This window comes from Octodon degus, unplaced genomic scaffold (genome assembly GCF_000260255.1).
Source record: "Octodon degus isolate 3935 unplaced genomic scaffold, OctDeg1.0 scaffold00238, whole genome shotgun sequence".
Lineage (NCBI taxonomy): Eukaryota > Metazoa > Chordata > Mammalia > Rodentia > Octodontidae > Octodon > Octodon degus.
In genome coordinates this window covers 1,082,293-1,102,866 of record NW_004524814.1, presented here as the reverse complement: position 1 = coordinate 1,102,866, position 20,574 = coordinate 1,082,293, and the positions used below count along the sequence as shown (strand labels likewise).

Genomic DNA, 20,574 nt, shown 5'->3' with positions numbered 1-20,574 from the left:
AAAAAAAAATTAAAAAAAAATTTAAAAAAAGAAGCCTTTGAAATCAGCAAAAAGGAAATGCAATCAAAGCACTGTATCAGATTGGGTTGGGTCCTTAACTTCTCCATGTTCTATTACGAAATTCCCAATGCTCCAGAGGAAGCCTGTTCTCTGGCAAGGACAGCTTTTGATGAAGACATTGCTGAACTTGATATATTAAGTGAAGAGTCATACAAAGAAAACACACTAATAATGTGATTACGGAGAGACAACTTGATACTGTGGACATGGGATACCCAAGGAGATGAAGCTGAAGCAGGAAAAGGAGGGGAAAATTAATTGGCCTTCCAACTTTTGTCTGCCTCATTATAAAATTTACACAGTAGACCATTGGTCATCTATGTTGTCCCACAAATAGCTTTTGTTTACAGTTTATGACAGGTTTATGTTACTTCTATTTGAACATCTATATTTCCCATGTGGTTTTTTTGTATATTTGGGGAGTAAAACCAATTAATATTTAGGGAGTTACTTGTTTTCATCTTGAGATGGCCAATATGGAGAAGCGGCATTTTTATACAAGTTACCATTGCTCATCATAGTACTTCTGGTACACTGTGGCTTCATTAGGGCTAGTGTTAAAACTGCTTCCATGTCTAAGCAAAGAAAACTGCCTATGTATTGGTTTGTCCTCATGAGAGCAAAAGGGGTCACTGGTTCCAGACACAGGTGTACTTATTGTGGGTACTTTGAAGATTGGAGCACCACCAAGGCTGAGGTAAAGACAGATACCCCGCGGGTCCTCTAGGTGTGGACCCCATGTGCGGGGAGTAAGCAGTCTCAGCATGCACATATGTGCCGGCAGCTGCTGGGCTGTTCCTTCAGACGAAGTCATCACCCATTTACTCTGGATAAGAGCACAAACAGTTCACATTCTAGTATTTGTAAAGTTCCCTGCTGTTTGCTTTCACTATTTTTGCTACACATTTTATTTATATTTAAATGTTTTAGGCAACCTAAGAAAAAATGTAAAAGTAAAGATGCAGTAAAAATGAATTGCTTGGTATTCATTATTTCATGCATATCGAGCATAGACGTAAAGAAAAACCCATGTACTTAACTTTTTTGAGTTTTTGTTTTGTTTTTTGCTTTTGTGATATTTTTCAATACTTACCTAACATGCATGCACTGTAAAAAGTTAGTGAGGAAATGACTTGAGATGATGGCTAGCTTTGTTTAATGTCTTAAGAAATTTTCATGAGCAATCTAAGCATAATTGTTAAGAACACATGTATGAAGTTCATGTAGGTGGAATTTATGAATGGACTTTGCAACTACTTTCTCTACAGCTTTTCGTGTAAACAGCCTTTTGATTTCAAAACTTCTCTGAAGGAACTTGTATTTCTTGGAAATTTATTTCTTATTCCCTCTTGGCAGCTAATGGGCTTTTTTCAAGTTTAAAGGCAAAGTTCATCGTAACAAAAATACTAGTCACCTAACTACCATTCTCAACCATGTCCCATATCTCCCCACTTCCCCAAAATAATAATTGATATGAAAAAAACTATTTTATGATAGAGGGGGAGACTGGAAAAAAATTAATGTGTTCCATTTAAAATTTTGGTATATGGCATTTTCTAACTTAGGAAGCCACAATGTTCTTGGCCCATCATGACACTGGGTAGCATCAATGGTAAGTTTTGTGCTTCCAGATTACTTTTGGTTTTTAAGAATTTCTTGATACTCTTTATAGCTTGCCTTAAATTTTGATCCTTTATTCTTTGTCAGGTGTATAAAATGACCCTTTTTAGCCTTCTGTCTTGTCACCAACCATTCCTATTTGGTGGCCACATGCTTGAGGAAAGGTTGCACAATCTTTCTGGCTCCGCTAGATGTCTAAGATATCTGCTTCCTTTGCTTGCACCGCACAAACTCCTTCCTTCATCCTCTTCACTGCAGCACCTGAGCTGAGCTGAGCTGATGTGACTGTGTTTATCTCCCTGCACCCTCACCCTATCCTGTTGTTGTCTGCTTTTAAAATCCTTTCTCTTTTTCTTGTCTCTAAATAATGATGGGGCTAAGTTATACCCAAAGCTCACCTTGCAGAATACACTCTCAGAACTTTACAGAAAACATCAAATAAAACTGCCATTTTAAAAGAGGTGTATTTTTTTCCTTCTAGAATGTAAGCTCCTCAAAAGCAGGGCTAATGTTTTCTCTATGTTCTATTGTACCTAGTACACTGTAAATGCTCAATAAATATTGATGATGGGAAAAAATGATGCAAAACTCTTCAATAAAATATGAGAAAAAATCAACACAACAATGTATAAAAGATTATATACCATGACCAAGTAGAATTTGTCCCCAGTCCAAAACATGTTATGGTTTATGTCTAGTTGTTCCTCCAAAGCCTCATGTAAGTCATGGGGCAGATGCAGCTCAAGGAGCACCAAGTGGCTTGAGGGGCGGGGCCAGGGGACTAGGGCAGCACTCAAGGGGCAGGGCCAGAGGTGTGAACCTTAAAACTGGCAGCTTGCCTCCCCCCACCAAGGCCAGCGGTCTCTCTGAGCTGTGGAGAGGGTCATCCTAGACATGATGGTGCCCCAGCCTCTCCTCCAGACCCTGCAGAGAGGGGTAGCAGTTTCTGCAATTGAGGGGTACCTCGGGCAGAGAGATGTTTGGAGAAGGGAGAGGTGCTGACCCTCTCTCCTGAGCAAATAAGGCTCCGAAGTCTTGCTACATAATTCAGGCTGTTTTAAACTATGAAACCAAGGGCTGGTCTGACAGCTCAGCGGACTAAAGCACCTGCTTAGGCAGAGCGCAGTGGCCAGGGATCCATCCCCCACGTGCCATGTCAGCCCCGCCCCCGCCGGTGGGGTGTGCTCAGATGGCAATCAAGACAGAGTGGTGGTGCACACCTATAATCCCAGCACTTGGGAGGCTGAAAACAGGTGAATCACTATGAGTCTGATCTATGTAGTGAGACCTTGTAGACCCTGTAGACCCTGTAATACAGAAAAAGAAAAATTAAAAATAAATAAACTATGAAACCTCCAGTAACAGTGAGCTAAATAAACCTTTCCTTCCCTCATTTTGAGTGTGGGGTATTTTTCCCAGCAATGAGAGATGAGTAACTAAGATAGAATTTGATACCAGAGAATTGGAGTGATGGCTGTGGCTAAACCTGACCATGTGGATTACCATCTTTTGGGAATGGCTTATGGGAAGAGATAGGAAAGGCTTGGAGACATCGCCTACAAGCGAAGCGCTGAAACAGCTTCAGCTGTTCTGTGGGCGAGATTCTGATCACAGCTCAGACCAGAAGACTACAGAAATCCTGCCTGTAAAGACCAGGCTGGGAAGAACGACTGCATTGGTTGTTGGGCTCCAGATGATTTGTGTTTGGGCTTGGCAGAAAATTTGTCTGAATTCTGCCCGTGTCTAGAGACTTTGCCTGAGACTGAAATTAAACATGGGGGACTGATTAATCTTTCAAAGGAAATCTCAAAACAGTCAAATATTGGGGCAGTGGTATGGTTATTGCTGAGGGCTCTTAGTCAAATGTATGTTGAGAATAAGCAGCAAAGAGCCCAGCAAAATGATTTAAAATATTGGGTTTGGCCAGAAAGGAAGCACCAGAAAGGCTGTGGACTGCAAAGATAGAGCTGAGACCTCCACTGCCCAGGAGGAACAGAAGAATAGAAAATATGTCCTGAGGGCATCACCTGTGGTGGCAGGTTCTCACCCTTTGTAGTCTCAGAATCACAAGGGTGAGGGACTTTGCTTTGAGAAATCTAGAGAGCCCCATGTTCCAGAATGGAGGTGGCAGCCACACTAGGTTTCAAAAAGTCGCTGGCATGGAGAATTTATTCCTCAGCATCAGGGTCAAAGTGCTCAGGGATCCAGGCACTCAACTCCTACAGCCAAGAGAAAGGAAAGCCTGACTACTGCTCCAGCAGGCAGCAGACCGTGGCATCATCCATGTGGCATTTGTTTTAGGTGTATGTAGAATGCAGGAGTTCTGAGGTTAAGAAGGCTTCCACCTAGATTTCAGAAGATGGCCTCCCAGGTCAGGCAGTGTGCCCCTGAGAAGGGCAGTGTGTAAAGCTGTGAGTGAGAAGCCTATTCAGTGTAAACCTCAGAAATCTGGAAAAGCCAGGAACGTGGGTCATCTAAGGGAAAATGCAAAGAGGAAGCAAAGCTGGCCTAGGAGAGAATCCAGCCTAAGAGAGAAGCCACGGGGTCTATCACCAAGAGTGCCATAAGAGCAGAGCCACATGGAGCTCACAATTTGCCACAGATTACTTCGGACATGGAACTACAGGTCTTAATGTTTGCCCTGATGGATTTTGGACTTGTTTTGGCCCCAAGAGTTTGTATCCTCCTGTGTATACCTTTTGGAATGGCAATGTTTATCTTGTGCTTTTGAATTTTGGATGTGTTTAACTTTTTATTTGTATAGGGGATCACAGATGAGAGTTTGCCTTGGATCTTGGAGGATACTTGGGACTTGGACTTTTCAGCAATGTTGGGACTTTGGCAACTCTTACGGAAAAGAAGATTATACACCATAACCAAGTAGAATTTGTCCCTGGTCCAAAAGATTAATTTGATATACACAAAATAATCAGTGTGATATATCACATCAACAAAATGAAAGAAAAAATCATAAAGATGATCTCAGTTGACAGAAAAATATTTGACAAGTCAATTATAGTGGGGAAACAATTTTAAAATGGGCAAAACCCCTGAACCAACATTGCTCCAGAGGAGACATGTTAATAACCGACAGGTCTATGAGAAACAGATGCTCAACATCATTAATCATCAGGTAAACACAAATCGAAACCACTGTAATATAAATATCCCTCCACGCTTCTTAGGATGGCATCGAAATTCTAAAGACAAGAAATTCTAGTGAGGGTATGAGGGAGAAAAGGACTCATGAGTTGGTATAGGCAGTATTGAGCCAGCCAACGTGGCATACGCCTGCGATCCATTCAGCACTGTGGGAGACAGGCAGGAGGATGACAAATTCAAGCCCTGCCTGGGAGACTTAGTAACTTATCATGACCCTGTCTCAAAATGTGAGTTTTGTGTTTTTGTTTTTGTTTTTGTTTTTAATGTATTTAATGCAAGGTCTACAGGGTCTCACTACACAGATTGGACTAGTAGTGATTCTGTTTTTCAGTCTCCCAAGTGCTGGGATTATAGGTGTGTGCCATCACCCAATCTCAATCACCACAGGGGCAGGGCCAGCCCATCAGGCTGGGGATCCAACCCCTGGCCTCTGCATCTGCCTAAGCAAGATTTTTTTGTTAAAGGCTGAAGATGTTAGTCAGCAGAAAAATCCCGGATTCAATCACCAGTATTGAAAATAAAACAGCAGTTTCTTAAGGGACTAAAAATCCAATTACCAATTACCAGGGAGTCCTTTTCTCCCTCATACCCTCACTAGAATTTCTTGTCTTTAGAATTTCGATGCTAGCCATCCTATTAAAAAATCCAATTACCAATTACCATAATACAATCATTATGTAGCAGATACACGTAACAAAAACATCAATTTTATGGGGGTTTTTTTTTTGTAATTTTACATATTTATTACTCTGAACAAAGACAGCATGGATCTTATAATCCCATGGAAGAATGTGAGTGCATTCCTATTCTTTCTGAAATGCCCATGTGGACACAACCACACAGGCACACCAAATATTTTACATACATTTGCGTAGGCACGCTTACATACAGACCTCTCTCATGACCATTTTACACTGACTCTGGTGCACACAGGCTTGATACACATATGCCTCCATATATCCATCTTTCACTTTTGAGGCTTGCTGAGACAAGTCTGGGCTAGGACTCAAAAACATCAACTTTAAAATTATTTTTGTCAAAATCAAACTCCATATCCCTGGCCCCTCAAACTCAAATATATAACAGAACTACTATATGACCCATTAAATCACTCTTCTATGCATATACTCAAAGAAAATAAAATCAGCATCTCATGTATCAGTATCTACATCCTCACATTCACGGCAGCCTTAATCATAATAGCCAAACTATGGAAACAATTTAAGTCTCTGTCAATGAATAAATACAGAGAAACCATAATATATACATATGATGGAATATTACTGAGTCCTAAAAAAGCCAGAGACTTTGCCATGTACCACAATATCAATGAACTAGAAGATATTATGCTAGCTGAAATAAGCCAGAAACATAAAGAAAAATACTGTATGGTCTCATATGTGGAATCTAAAAATATCAAATATATAAAGATAAAGAACAAAAGAGTAGTTGTGAGATAGGATGCCGAAGCAGATATAAATCAGAGAATACAGAAAAATACATAGGATGAACAAGCTTTAATGAACAAGCTCTCCTAATACAGAGCATAGAACAAGAAAACTGTATATGGAATTCAAGATACATAAGCACACTGTCACTGTTCTTGCCAAAAAAACAAACAAAACATGTGAACTATGTAACATGATAAGTCCACTTGCTTTGCTATCCTGTAGTAATCTTTTTATCTTTGTGTACCTCATATGATTTTTTATACCTTAAATATACACAAAAAGTTACTAGAATACTAAAAAATACTAAATATATCATCATCAGCAATCGCACTCCTTGGTATCTACCCAAAGAAAGAGTAAACTTATACACAAAATTCTACACACAGATATTTATGACCTTACTCATAACAGTCAAAACTTTCAAATAACCAAAATAACCTTTCAATAGATAAATGAATAAAGGCATACCCAGATTATGAAATATTATGTAATGCTAAAAAGAAATGAGCTGTCAGTCCATAAAAAGACACAGAGGTCCCAGGGCTGGGGAGATGGCTCAGTAGAAGCGCAAGGGCCTGAGTTCAATCCCCAGTTCCAAAAAAAAAAAAAAGACACAGAGGTCCCATAAATGCACAAAAAAAAGCAATCTGTAAAGGCTACATAATGTCTGATCTCAGCTGTGTAACACCATGGATAGGACAAAACCACACAGACAGATGATTGTTGGTTGCCAGGTGGGGCAAGGTCATGAACACACAGAGCACAAAGGATTTTTAGGGCAGTGCCCAATAGTATAATGAAAGATACACATCACTATACATTTGTCCAAATCCATAACATGTACACCACGAAGAGTGAACCCTAATTACAGACTTCCAAAAATCAGGAATTCTGTTACAATTCGTAGGTTCAGAGCAAAGGAGGATATTATTGGGCAGGGGTATGGGGCGGGAAAGCTCTATGCCTTCCTCTCATTTTTGCAATAAACCTAAAAATGCTATGAGCCTAAAATAAAGATCTTTGTTTGTTTGTGGTTTTTGTTTTGTTTTTTTGTTTTTTGTTTTTTGTTTTTTGTTTTTTTTGTTTTTTTTTTTTGCAGAACCAGGGATTGAACTCAGGCCCTTGCACTTGCCAGGGAAGCGCTTATTCCACTGAGCCAGATCCCTGGCCCCAAAGATTTTTTTTAAATATAAAAATTTGAAGGATTGTGAAGAGTAAACTAAAAAGACCAACATTTTAGTTCTACAATGATCTTTTTTTCAATCAGATTTCAGTGGTACATTTTAGATATACATAATGATCACATCCATCACAGAGAATTTGTACTTGTAGATGGCAGAACTTGTTTCCCCTCACTCCCCTACCCTCCCTTCAGCCCCTCCTCCCCTCATTTAGAAAAGCCTTGTTTTCATGTTGTCCTTCTTTTCTCATTTTTTAAAACTTGTCTTGTCTTTTCCCTTCTTCTCTTCCTTGTTCCCTTCCCCATTTGAACATTTTCTTCCTATTTCCCATTATCTATTATACACTTCAGTCCTTACACTTTAAGTTTGTCACACCAGAGAAAAAGGGTGGTATTTACACGTGTGTCCAATTTATTTCACTTAAAGAGCATGAGCTCAAGGTGCATCCATTTTTGTAGAAATATCTTGAGTATATCTTTCTTTATGGCACATTACTATTCCATTCACCAGCTGACCGGCACTTAGGTTGTTTCCAACATTTGGCTACTACAAAGTGTGCCACTAGAAAGATGGGTGTGCATGTATCATGACGTACTATGTTGTCTTCAAATCTCTGGGAAAGATACCAAGGGGGGGGGGATAACCGGATCAAATGGAACCTCTAATCCTAGTTTGTTGAGGAACCTTCAAACTGATTTCCTCAATGGTGGCACCAGTCTACACTCCCACCAACAGTGGGAAAAGGTTCCTTTTGCTCCACAGCCCCACCAGCATTTGTTATTGTCAACTTTTTTTTTAAAGGTATCATATTAGTTACTGAGTTGAAAACAGACAAAAAAAAGAGGCAAGGCCAAAAGGAAAAGGGAAATAAATAGAAACCCACTATTCTCCAATCTAGGCAAAGAATATAGCAGCTCAGAAAAATGGTGGCTGTGGATATAAGCCATCAGATGTGGAAATATTCTTTTGAGTAGATCCAACGGTTTCTTCTGACACACCAATAGGAGTTACAAGGAAACTGAAATAAACACCAGCAAGGTTTTGGCCTAAGTAACTAGAACAGAAACTGGACAGATTGAAGTTGTGTAGGTTTAAGAGGAGGGAACCAGTTCCATTTTGACTTGTTGAAATCTGCAGTTTCTAAGATAACCAGGCAGACCTGTCTAGCAAGCAGATGAATGTTTGATTCTGGCATCAGGCAGAGAGGGCAGAGCTTAAGTTGTAAATTTGAGAGTCATCAGCATGTGGATGATATTCAAAGCTACGTGACTGAACATAAGCACCAACTGGGCACACACAGAGAACAGAGAAGCAAGGCCTCACATCTACCTATGCCCATATAGGGGCAGGGTGGGGGACAGGGAGACTCTGCTCTGAAAAATGAGTTTCAACAACAACCTAGTAATTAACTGTCACTGATACTGAAATAATGGGTAACATTAATACAGAAAAATTTAACCCTGAATGTATCAATGTGGGAGTCATTAACTACACTGACAAGCATAGTTTTTTGGTGCAGGGTTGTAGCAAAAACCTGCTGAAGTTCCACTTAGGAGAAAGAGTAAGAAATAAGCAAACAGACTCCTTAGAGAAACTGCAATAATGGGAAGCAGAGAAAGTTTTTCAGACAAGATGAAAGAAATTGGCTAAAAAGAAAAGTCAAGATAAACTTTTCTGAAAAGTTTTGCAATCAAGAAAATAAAGTACTAGCACTTTCAGGTGAATGGAATACAACTGAGAGTCCAGAAATAAAAGCTTATATTTATGGCTAATTTTCAACCAGAGTGTGGAGAAAACCCAATGAGGAACAGTAACTTTTTCATAAATGGTACTGAAACAACTGGATGCCCACATTAAAAAAGAATTAACCTGGACCTTTACCTCAGGCCACACACAAAAATTAACTCAAAATGAATCAGAGAAGTAACCATAAATGCTAAATGACTATGTGATTCAAAACATGTAAGTAAATCAATCATCATGACCTTGGGTTAAGCAATGATTTCTTTCACATGACATAAAAAATACAAGTACTTAATACAGTGTAGCTCAATGGTTCTAGAGTACCTGCTAACATGTATTAAAGGCCTGGTTTACAGTGCTGCCTTGACCACCCACCCACACCCACACCCACAGCCCCAAACATCCACAAACACACACACAAAAAAAAAAAAAAAAAAAAAAAAAAAAAAAAAAAAAAAAAAAACCAAAAAAAAAAAAAAAAAAAAAAAAAAAAAAAAAGAGAAATAACATTCCACAGTAGAATAAAATATATACAAATCACATATCTGGTAAGATACTTGTGTCAAGAATATGTAACAAACTATCACAATTCAATATGAAAAACAAACTAATTGTAATGGGCACAGTATTGGAATAAACATTTCTGCAAAGTAGAAATGGCCCCTAAACACATGTAAAAATGTGTGATACCATCAGGGGAATGTTTGGCCATCAGGGGAAAACAAGGAAGCTAGGAGTGGTGGACCACACCTGTAATCCCAGCACTCTGACAGGTTGAGGCAAGAGGATCACAAATTCAAGCCCAAGGTGGGCAAAAACAATTTAGTTCCTGTCTCTATATAAAAGTGCCGCAAGGTGAGGGTTAAGAGGTGGGGGGCTGAGGGATGAGAGGGGTGGGTAGGGAGGGGCTTGGGGATGAAGCTCAGTGCAAAGGCCATGACAGGCATCCAATCTTTAGTACAGAGAAAAAGAAGAAAAAGCACAAGAAGATACTCCACTAGGATGTCTATAATCTAAAATCCAGATAATAATAAGTGTTGAGAAGGATGTGGAAAACTAGAGCCCTCATATACTAAAGAGACGAATATAAAATCATGCAGAAGCACAAGACAATCTGGTAGCTCTTCAAAATGTTAAGCATAGTTATCGTATGATCCTGCAATTCCACCTCTAGCTATAGCAAAGAACTGAAGACATACAACTCTGCAAAAATCGGTACACAAATGCTCACACAGCCAAAAGCTGGAAACAGCCCTAATACGTCAATGGATAAATGAGTAAATAAAATATAGTATTCAAAGAAACAAAAGAAGTACCAATACATACCACAATACAGTTGACCTCTGAAAATGTGATGCTAAATGAAAGGGCCAGTCACAAAAGACTGTATGTTATATGATTCCATTTATATGAAATGTCTAGAACAGGTGTATCTATGCAGACAGAATGTACCTAATGATTTCCTAAAGCTGCAGAGGAAGAGTTATGGAAAGTGACTGCTAATAGATATACAGCTTCTTTTGGGTGTGAGAAGGACAAAAATATTCTACAAACATTCTACAAATATTTTGAATACAAAATATTCAAATGTGGCAATGGTTGTACAACCCTATGGTCATACTAAGCACTGCACTATACACCTAATTATATAATAAATTATATTTCAGTAATGCTATTAAAATAAATAATGTGATTTCTTCAAATCTGAGGAAAATAATATGTTTTTGGGTGATGTGATGATCAAGCAGAAAGTAAAAAATGAAGATGCTGGAAAAAGAATTTAGCCAAGTTGTTGAGAGTAGGCAGGATCTAGTGCAAGCTGAAGAAGACAGACCTACACATAACACAGGTAGCAGAGCAGAACAGGGGATGCAAATGCTCCTGTAGATGTGGGGTCAAGGTCTGTAGAGTGTCTACTGATTGCTTTGTTGCTCAGTGAAGTGAGAATCACTGGTAATCAGTTGGGAGTGGGAACAGGGAAGAAATCTTGAAGCCAAGAAAGCAGAAAGTGAACAATCAGACAGACTAGGACACTGGGTACAACTCAGTGGTGCTCATGAATTGAAAGGGTTACCACTCATAATGGCAGCATGTACTGACACAGCTACTCCAAATGGCTCCAACACAGAGTGGACACTTGGATTAACAAGGTTTTGGCATTATACCAGCCAAGGGATTATATCAAAATTAGAGGAAAGGCAGAAACGTTGAGGATGTATGCAAGGCAGTGTTCAGAATGACTTCAGATTTAGGTGGAGACAAAAAAACAAAAGGTAGATAAAAGGCAGTGAACAAAAGGCAAGATGAACACACCAGTGGTCTTGGAGGACTTGAGAAATGAAGAGTGCCTACAGAGGAGACAGTAGCCAGAGATACATAATATTAAGATTATGAAGAAGTAATAACTATAATAACAAAGCCTAAGACACAACCATGAGAGTGGTTTGAGATAATGTGGAAGGCGAAAGTCAATGAAAGAGGCTGGCCAAGTAGCCCAGGGGATTAAAGTGCCTGCAAGCAGGCTCAGGGGCCAGAGATTCAATCTCTGGGCCTGCTTTGCCAGCCCTGCCCTGGAGGCATCCTGAGACAGCAATTGAGACTGGGTGTGGTGATGAGTCCCTGTAATCCCAGGAGGCTTGGGAGGCTGTAAACAGGCGGATCATTACAAGTCCCATCTAGCAGTGAGACCTGGAACACCCTGTAGATCCTTCCCTAAAATACAAAACAAAACAAACAAAAAAGAGTCAATGAAACAGTCAAGGAAATGAGAATATTGGAAAGATCATTACCAAGTACTCAAAATAGGAAAAGTGTTAAGAGTTATGGTGAACCAAGAACTAAAAAAAAAATAAAATAAAAAAATAAAAAAGTGAAAAGTAAGGGTACCTAAATTCAGGGACCACTACATGATAGCCACAATGACCAGTGGTACCAAAATTAAAATCTGATTGTGGTGGTCAGATTGGAGAGTCCACTAGCATGGCTTTGGAATCTGCCCCAGAGGACTGATAGAGGGCTGGGTGGGGGACAGAGACATGGACTTGAGTAATACACTGTTGTAAGGGTCGAGTCACCCCGAAGGAAGACTCCAAGAGTCGGTCTCTCATGCAAATCACAAAGGGAAAGCTTTATTATCTACGTATACGTAGGGCGGTCTGCACACGCAGGAGCAGAGCACCCCTTTAGTGAAACAGGCATAGTTTTTTAAAGGTGAAAACCACAAATTAGGGTGGGAACAAGCAAGTTACAGAAGCAGATCGCATTGGTTAGTGTAGGTTGACCTTTAAAATAATTGGTGGATTACAATACCGGATGACCAGATGGAGTAAGTCTGGGGGTAGCTGGGGGGACTAACCTTGTGGTTGTCATATTCTGGGAATGTTTTTAAGAAATCGAGGCATTGTGACCTGGGACATCCTGTTGTTATGGCTTTCAATAGTGAGGTCTTGGGTTTGGGAATGTATGTCTCTTGCAAGAATTTAAACAAGGGGAGGGCCAAGGGCAACTTCTTGGCTAACTCAGTGGTTTTAGTTGTTTTCCAAGTAACGTAACCCCATCCAAGGTTTTCTTATGTCCTCTTTGTTTTAGGAACATGGATTGCTCAAGCTCTAGGGCCGTAAACCAGTGAATGGATCCTTTTAATTGAAACACATTTTATCTATTTATTTCTATATGTGATCTTAAAATTATTTGGGCTTTACACTGTCTCTGGTAAATACTTCCCTGGTGCTGTTCCCCTGTTCTGCTTCCCAGGTGCCATGAACCAGTAAGTACCTTTCATGTTCCAGTTTTGCAGCCAGACAACCAGGGACTGAATCCCCCAAAAACAAGAGCCAAATTAAACCTTTAAATTGGGGGTGTTGGTTACTGTATCTAGCAACATGAAAGGTAACTAATACGTTAATGATAATGAGATATAAAGGTTGAGATTTTCAGATGGGAAAAGGTTAAGATATCGGGAAACGGTAACAGGAAAGAGTATCTACACCTCTATGCTCAGTTGCCTGAGAACAGTAAAAAACAGCTAGTTTTTGAGAAGGCTACAGGAGAAACAGTGTGCTATGTTCTAAATGTCTGTGCCACCCAAATACTCACATACTGAAACTTAATTCTGAACACAATGGTTTGAAGAGGTAATAACTTTTAGAAGGTGATATGGTCACAATGAAAAGTCCTCATGAATAAGATTAGTACTTTTTTAGCAAAAATCAAAGCTGTTCCTCAGCTCCGGGGCTATCTGCAACCCGTTTTTGCTCTGACAAATGGAATTTATCCTCATAAATGAGTGTTCTAAATTTCTTGGGATAGGTAGATAGCTCAGCAGCATAAATGCCTGCTTGGCAAGCACAACATCCTGAGTTCAATCCCCAGTACTGCAAAAAAAAAAAAAAAAGAAAGAAAGAAATTTCTTACTAAGAACCTAATTAAATAACTGATGCATTTAAAGAAAAGAAATGTGCAGACCACTGTAAGTATTAAAATTTAGGGAATGAGAAGATATGCCCTGGGAGTCTGGGTTTCTTATAGAGATTGAATTAATGAGATTTCTCCTGACAAATTTAGAGGACAGGAGAGTGTTGAGAGTGTGGAGGATTAGCTATTTTGGGGATTCCACTTGGACCCATCTGTGTGTATGTGTGTCCATTATTGGGGACTGACCCGGGGCCTTTGCACTAGGCCACATCTCCATCCCTTTTTATATTGTACTGTATTTCGAGATAGGGTCTCACTGATTCTCAAGTTGCCCAGGCTGAGAATCCTCCTGCTTCAGTGTCTCAATGTTGGCCACTCTGATCCTTTTCTATGTAGGAGAGATGGAAAAACAGTCCTTATCCTAATGCACCATCTTATTTCTAGTATGGCATGCAGACCCTAAAGTGAATCCTAATGATTCTCCCTTCTTAATGTTTATATCTTTGTAATAACACCCTCTGCTTGAATGCACACAAAATTTACAGCCAAAGAGAATATAGTGAGTGATGAAACGGCACAACTTTACTATGTCCCATTGTACTAGTCTCTATATTATCAGGTTAGAGTAAGACATTCTCCAAGCTTGGTGAAAGAGTGGTCATATTGGAAATGCCATGTGACAAGAACAGTCAGCTTCTAGGAACTGCAGGCAGCATCTACGGCCTGAGGGCAGGTTCTAGCAGACAGCTAGCATAACCCTAGGGCTTTCAGTCACACACCCACAACAGCCCTAGGACTCTGGAAAGCAGATTTTTTTTTCCCCATTCAGAGCTATAGATGAGAATGGCAGCATACACACTGATCACTAATTTTGGGATTCTGAGTAAGGGACCTAGTTATGTTTTACCCAGACTCCTAATCCACAGAACTCAGAAACAGACTTGTGCTATTTCAAGTCACTCTTAGTAATTTGTTACATGGCAACAAATTACTAAGAAAATGAGTGTACCCATTGTTCAGTGTTTACCCTGCTCCACTCACCTGGGATAGCCAGCATTATGACCCCTTACAGTATCTCCTGACTCGATTCGATGAACAACAGGAAGCCTAAGAGAGGTGGTCTAAGACTGAGTTTGTAAGTACATAACTTTGGTTAGTACAAGTGCCATATTAGAGAAGGAATGAAGCCCTCTGTACTTTCTGCTCAAATTTTCTGTAAACCTAAGACTGCTCTATAAAAATCTGCTTGCCTATATCTGGTAATCTGAGAATCTACTTTGAGGATAGCAAATACAATATAATAACTACTGTTCATTTCCTAAGAAAAAAATACAATTGTAATATAAAAAAGGTCACGACTCAGCCCTACACAACCCATATAGCAAACTACTAAGCAGGCAATATATAATAATTTCTAAAAATAAAAAATAATTCTTTTTTTTTTTTTTTTGCGGAACCAGGATTGAACTCAGGCCCTTGCACTTGCCAGGGAAGCACTTATTCCACTGAGTCATCTCCCCAGCCCCCTTTTTTTTTCTTTTTCTTTTCTTTTTTTTTTTTTTCAGAAAATAATTCTAAAATAGGCATAGTGCTGCATGCCTGTAATCTCAGCACTGTGGAAGGCTGACACAAGAAGACGATTACATATCAAGCCCAACTTTAACCTTAGCAAGATCCTCTCTTAAAATTAAAACACAGAAAAAATTAAAAAGGGCTGGAAACATACATCCATACGAAGTCTCTACTAGTGGAAAAAAGTTTTTAATTCAAAAGAAAGCAAATAATTCTAGTCACAATGCAATAAAGTGATGTGAAGGAGAGAGATCGGAGAAAGCTAAATAGGAAGATCATATTATGTCGCAGGTGCCTGAATGAGGATGGCCAGGAACGCAAAGAACAGGCAGTATCTCTTGGTGGTGTAAGTGACAGGATGTGACAACGGATTAGATACAGGAAAAGAAGCTATTTGAGCCCAAGTAGAATCAGGTATTTCTAGTCAATAACACCAGGAGGATAGAAGGCAACAGTATCATTAAATGAGACTGGAAACAAAGACTGATTCCAGAAAGGCTAGGTAAGGAAAGCTTCAAGAATAACAAAAGTTAAAAAGCAGAGGGGAAAGAAAATGCACAAGAGAAAGTAAAACCAGGAATTAAAAGTATAGAAAAAGTTTCTGTAGTATTAAAAATAGGTAAACTACTATATACAGTTACATGCAGTCAGCCCCCAGAGCTAAAAGCTCCATCCTTGGTATTCAAAAGAGATATCAGAAATCATTTCAGTCATCATTTTCCTCCCCCTCTCCACTGCGTCACATTTTTTAAAAATCCAAAGATGTGGGAACAGGGAGATGGCTCAGTAGAATAAGGGCCTGAGTTCAATCCCTGGTTCTGAAAAAAAAAAAAGAAAAGAAAAAAGAAAAATCCAAAGATGTTAGATGCTTTGCCTAAAGTTACCAACTAGTTAATGTTAGGGTCTACTTTAAAATTCAGGGCTTCCAACACTCTGTCTCCATCACATCCTGAATTATGTTAGCAGCATTTATTTCCCATGTACAACAATGCTTCATGTCTCTTATGGCCAGTGATGATCACTGGGCATCCCTTATACTACCAGTACCTGGACTTTTCTCCTTACAGTAAAGAGGTACAGATCTTGCTGCTACAGATGAGAGAAATCACACATGGCAGCTACTAGCATAAGGCCCTGAGGAGGTCTCTAAGGATTCACAACACAATGCTGCACTTTCTCCACAGAGTGTCCCTACCCTTTAATACCCATCCTAGAAATCCTGTCAGAAGCCAGGAGTACCACCACCAGTAGTGGAAGCTAGTGAAAATGTAGTTGTAATAGGAATTAAGCCATTACCTAGTGAGTGCGGAGGCACTGCTCAGCAGTGAAATACTTACCTAGAGGCTTCAATCTTGAGCACCATAAAGAAAATTTTTAAACCTATCACCAAATCAGACATGATGATGCATACCTATAATCCCAGCACTTGGGAGTGGAGGCTGCAGGACTGTAAATTCAAGCTTATTGTGGTCAACTCAGTAACTTGGCAAAATACTGTCTCAAAATAAGGGGGGGGGGCTGCCCATTAGCTCAGGTGTTTAAGTGCCTGCTGAAACAAAGCAGTCAGGCTCAGGATGCTGTGGTTCGATCCCCTCATCCCCAAACCAAACCAGACCGGCCCTGAAGGAATCCTGAGTGGCAAAAAAAAAAAAAAAATCAAAATAAAGGAGGGCCCAGGAGATAGCCTGGCAGTCTAAGCACCTGCCTGACAAGGCAAAGACCTGGGTTTGATTCCCAGTACTGTATGCCATGCCAGCCCCATGCCAAGCCAGCCAATGAAACTAGGCATGGTGGCACACACCTGTAATACCAGCACTGGGGAGTCTGAGACAAGAGGATCACCAGGAGTCTGAGCTGCATAGTGAGACCCTGGACCAAATAAATAAGTAAGTAAGTAAAGGAGCCAGAGCTGAGGACAGTGCTCAATGAAAAAGCTCTGGGTTCAGTTCTCAGCATCCCTGAAGCCAAATGAATTCATTACCTAATTATAAGGTAACATTCTTCATAAATATATATTAATTCTCAAGGATAAGATAATTACTCCAGTACTTTATCCGTCAGATTTTAAAGAACAGGCCAGAGAACCTATGTACCAAGTATAACATAATCACAGTAAAGAAATGCATGTTAAAATTAAATAAAAAATACTACTTCCTAACTCAAGACTACTGTCCATTGTTATGCCACATCTCAATGCAGTGCTCAATACTGATGACACTGCCAAAGGGGTCTGTCTATACTACAAGGTATCCTATGACAGCAACTTTCTCTGAACTTAGGAATTAATATGTAAATTAGAAAATCATTCAAGCTTCATTCTTCATTAAATACCTACAGTTTCCTTTTAAATAGAAAATTAAGTATCAAAGAAAACCTAATTTCAAAAAAAGAAAAGACTTGTCAGGAACCATCTAAAACAGCAAAGTCATATACTCAGAGACATAGCTGGAGAACCTTGTACTCCACCACAAGTAGCAACAATAAGGAAGCTCATTTTCACAGACTTAAAAAAAAAACACATACCACCAATCAATCAGTATTAGACTGAGGTCCAAACTATCACTTAAGTCAATTACATATCCAAGTACATCTCATCTGTTTTGGAAAACTGTCACAGACACAAAAATGAACAAATTTCTGAAATCATCTTGTATGGGAAACAAAAAAAAAGTTTAAAGTTTTAGCACTGTGGTCTGCTATCATGTAAAAATACAACTGAACATAATTTCTCACGTAACAATTTTTTAGATGGCGAGGACAATGCTGCCACTGCTCATCCAATCAAAAAGAAGTGTTTCATTATAAGTCAACGTCCCATCCCTAAGAGGTAACTTAAGAGTAGCTTCTTCCTGTATTGCTGGCAGTTTGAGGCTAGGTTGGGCTACATTGCGAGTTCAAAGCCAGCCTGAATTATATAGAGGAGACTCTGTCTCAAAAGAAAAAAGAAAAAAGTGTAGCCTCTTCGTTTGTTTTGTTTTTTGATACATGTTTTTTTTTTTTAAGGTGCTGAGAATAGAACTTAGGACTTTGTGTTTGCCATACAGGTACTTGTGCCACTGAGCAATACCCCTAACCTGAGAAGGTCTTGCCATGTAGGTCAGGCTGGCCTTGAACTCCCAACAATCCTTCTACATTAGCCTCCTGTGGAGGACCACCTGAGCAGCTCTCCTTGAAAGAAGAGTGACTGTCTCCATTTTGACTGAGCCTGACCCTATTTCCTCATATTGTTCTGTACAGAGCTGGCTAGGACTTCTGTTTATCCTTCAATTGGCCTTAAGCAATGTATATTGGTCTAGCTGAGGTGCTGGTGATAGTCTTTGAAGGTGGCGTGCGTGTTTCCCTGGTAACCTAAACCTGCTGCTCTTTAATGGGAGCCAGGTGGAGACAGGATGGTAGAGCTAATGCTCCGTGACACCAGCTGGGATGAGCCTCAAGATAGAGGCTATGACCTCCTGGGGCTTGAAAGACTACATCAAAGCTGAAGCACCAGACTTACCAAAACATTAGATACTATATAATGCAGATCACTCTCTCTGCATATCCTCTCTGCATAGCAGCAGAGGTAAATTTAGGCCACCCACCTAGCTCAGCTCACAATGATCCCCTACTTCCCACAATTCTCAGTCAATCCTCCTCAAGCCACTCCTCTACTGAATAGAAACTGGGTGAGGCCCAGGGTTGCTCTCTTGGTTCCAGAAAGCCATCTTCATGGCTGGACTTAGAGCCCCTTGACTCCCTGATGATTGAAAATATAATTTAGTGTCTTTATTTTCGCCATGGGTAGCATTGTAAGTGGTAGACTGGAATCAACTTGATAAGATTCCAGTAACGTAACTTTGGGATTATAAATATTGGCTTCTTGGACTGAGACGAGGTCCTGGAAGTGTCTTCTACAGCTTCCCAAGGGCTGAGATTACAGGCATGCTCTACCATGCCCAGCCAGAAAACCTTTCTATGGATGCAAAGTCAACATTTAGGAATACAACTTATACTTTTAAGTTTCAATTGTCCTACATATATCTTCTTTGTGTTGCCTGTATAACTTTTAAAATCTCAAGTTAGATGAGAAATTTCTTAAAGACCAGGACCATAGGTCCTCTATCCCTTAGGCATCCATCTGTAAAAGACAGAACAAAGCGAAATGCAAAAGACAAAAGGTTCACAGAACGAGTTCATAAATCAACTGTGCCACTTATTAAACATTCTGTGTCTTAGACTCTTTTTATCAGTAGTGTGGAAACTCAAAATATTCATTTTGAATGTAGTTGCAAGAATTCAGTAATATGGTGGTTTAAAGCACATGGCAAAGTAGACAATGTGGTAAAGAATACCATCATAGACAAGCATAATCTAAAGCTGTTACTATAGAAAAGTTAAACATAGTTCTTGCTAGGAGAGTTTTTCAACAATTACATCAAAATCTCTTTTCATTCTTTATTGGCAAACTTTTTTTCAAATTTTTATTTTCATTAGTATATATTTATGTTACATAATGATTACATTCACTGTGGGGAGTTGGTACATGCACATAATGTATCTTAATTCTTTTTACATTTCCTTTCTCAGCTCCCACTCTCTTTGTTAGCAAACTTTAGAGTCTTGCTATCTATCTCCACTCCCCAAAAATTATGTTAGCACTACATAGAGGAGAATGCAATGTGCTAGCTCCTTTTTCTTCTTTTCAGCAACTACTAAAAAAAATGTATTCTCACACATTCAAGGCAGCAACTTACTGTAATAGAAAGGTCAACTTACTGGCAGATAAGGACATGGCAAAACTGGCTGGGTAAGTAGGTGTGACCTGTTAACTACAAAATTCCGGGACTCATGCAAACTGTTCCTGAAACCCTGCATGTGGACTTCTCCCTAGAATTTATTCCCACTTTTACTGGGGCCTAACTCACTGGTAGAGTACATTTCTTATCCTATCTCTAATAAAATTTTGCTACCAGTTGTGTTTGTCTTCACCTATACTTTGCTCTGGATAGACAGAACCTAGAAACCATCTCCAGGAGATTCCAGAATCCAAGAACCCATTAACAATTTCACATGGTTATCAGACCCAAAAGCTACAACTCTTGTTGCATAGGTCTTGCTTTATCCTGGTCTTAACCATCCAGCAGAAAAGTATAAAAACAAAATATAAGAAGTAAAGTCATGGTGTTATGTTGAGCTGTAGGGGACTCAGGTCAACAATGTCTGACATTGCCAGTCAAGTGAAGATCCAATATTATTATGGACTACTGGACCCTTTTAGAATATTTTGCTGAGTTAACACACCTATAATATTCAAATAACGGAACTAAACAAAAAAGGGGATACAGATGAATGTCCATTTTGTATCTGTGTATTCAAAATGGTTAGAATAGATA

The 20,574-nt window shown here is 39.5% G+C and overlaps 1 protein-coding gene and 1 pseudogene across 2 annotated transcripts in view; one reads left to right on the top strand and one right to left on the bottom strand.

The window, feature by feature from the left end:
- LOC101571834 overlaps positions 1 to 318 on the top strand; it is a 969-nt pseudogene extending 651 nt beyond the window's left edge.
- Positions 1 to 20,574, bottom strand: part of Scamp1 (secretory carrier membrane protein 1) — a 155,047-nt gene that overhangs the window by 90,668 nt on the left and 43,805 nt on the right. The window lies entirely within an intron of this gene.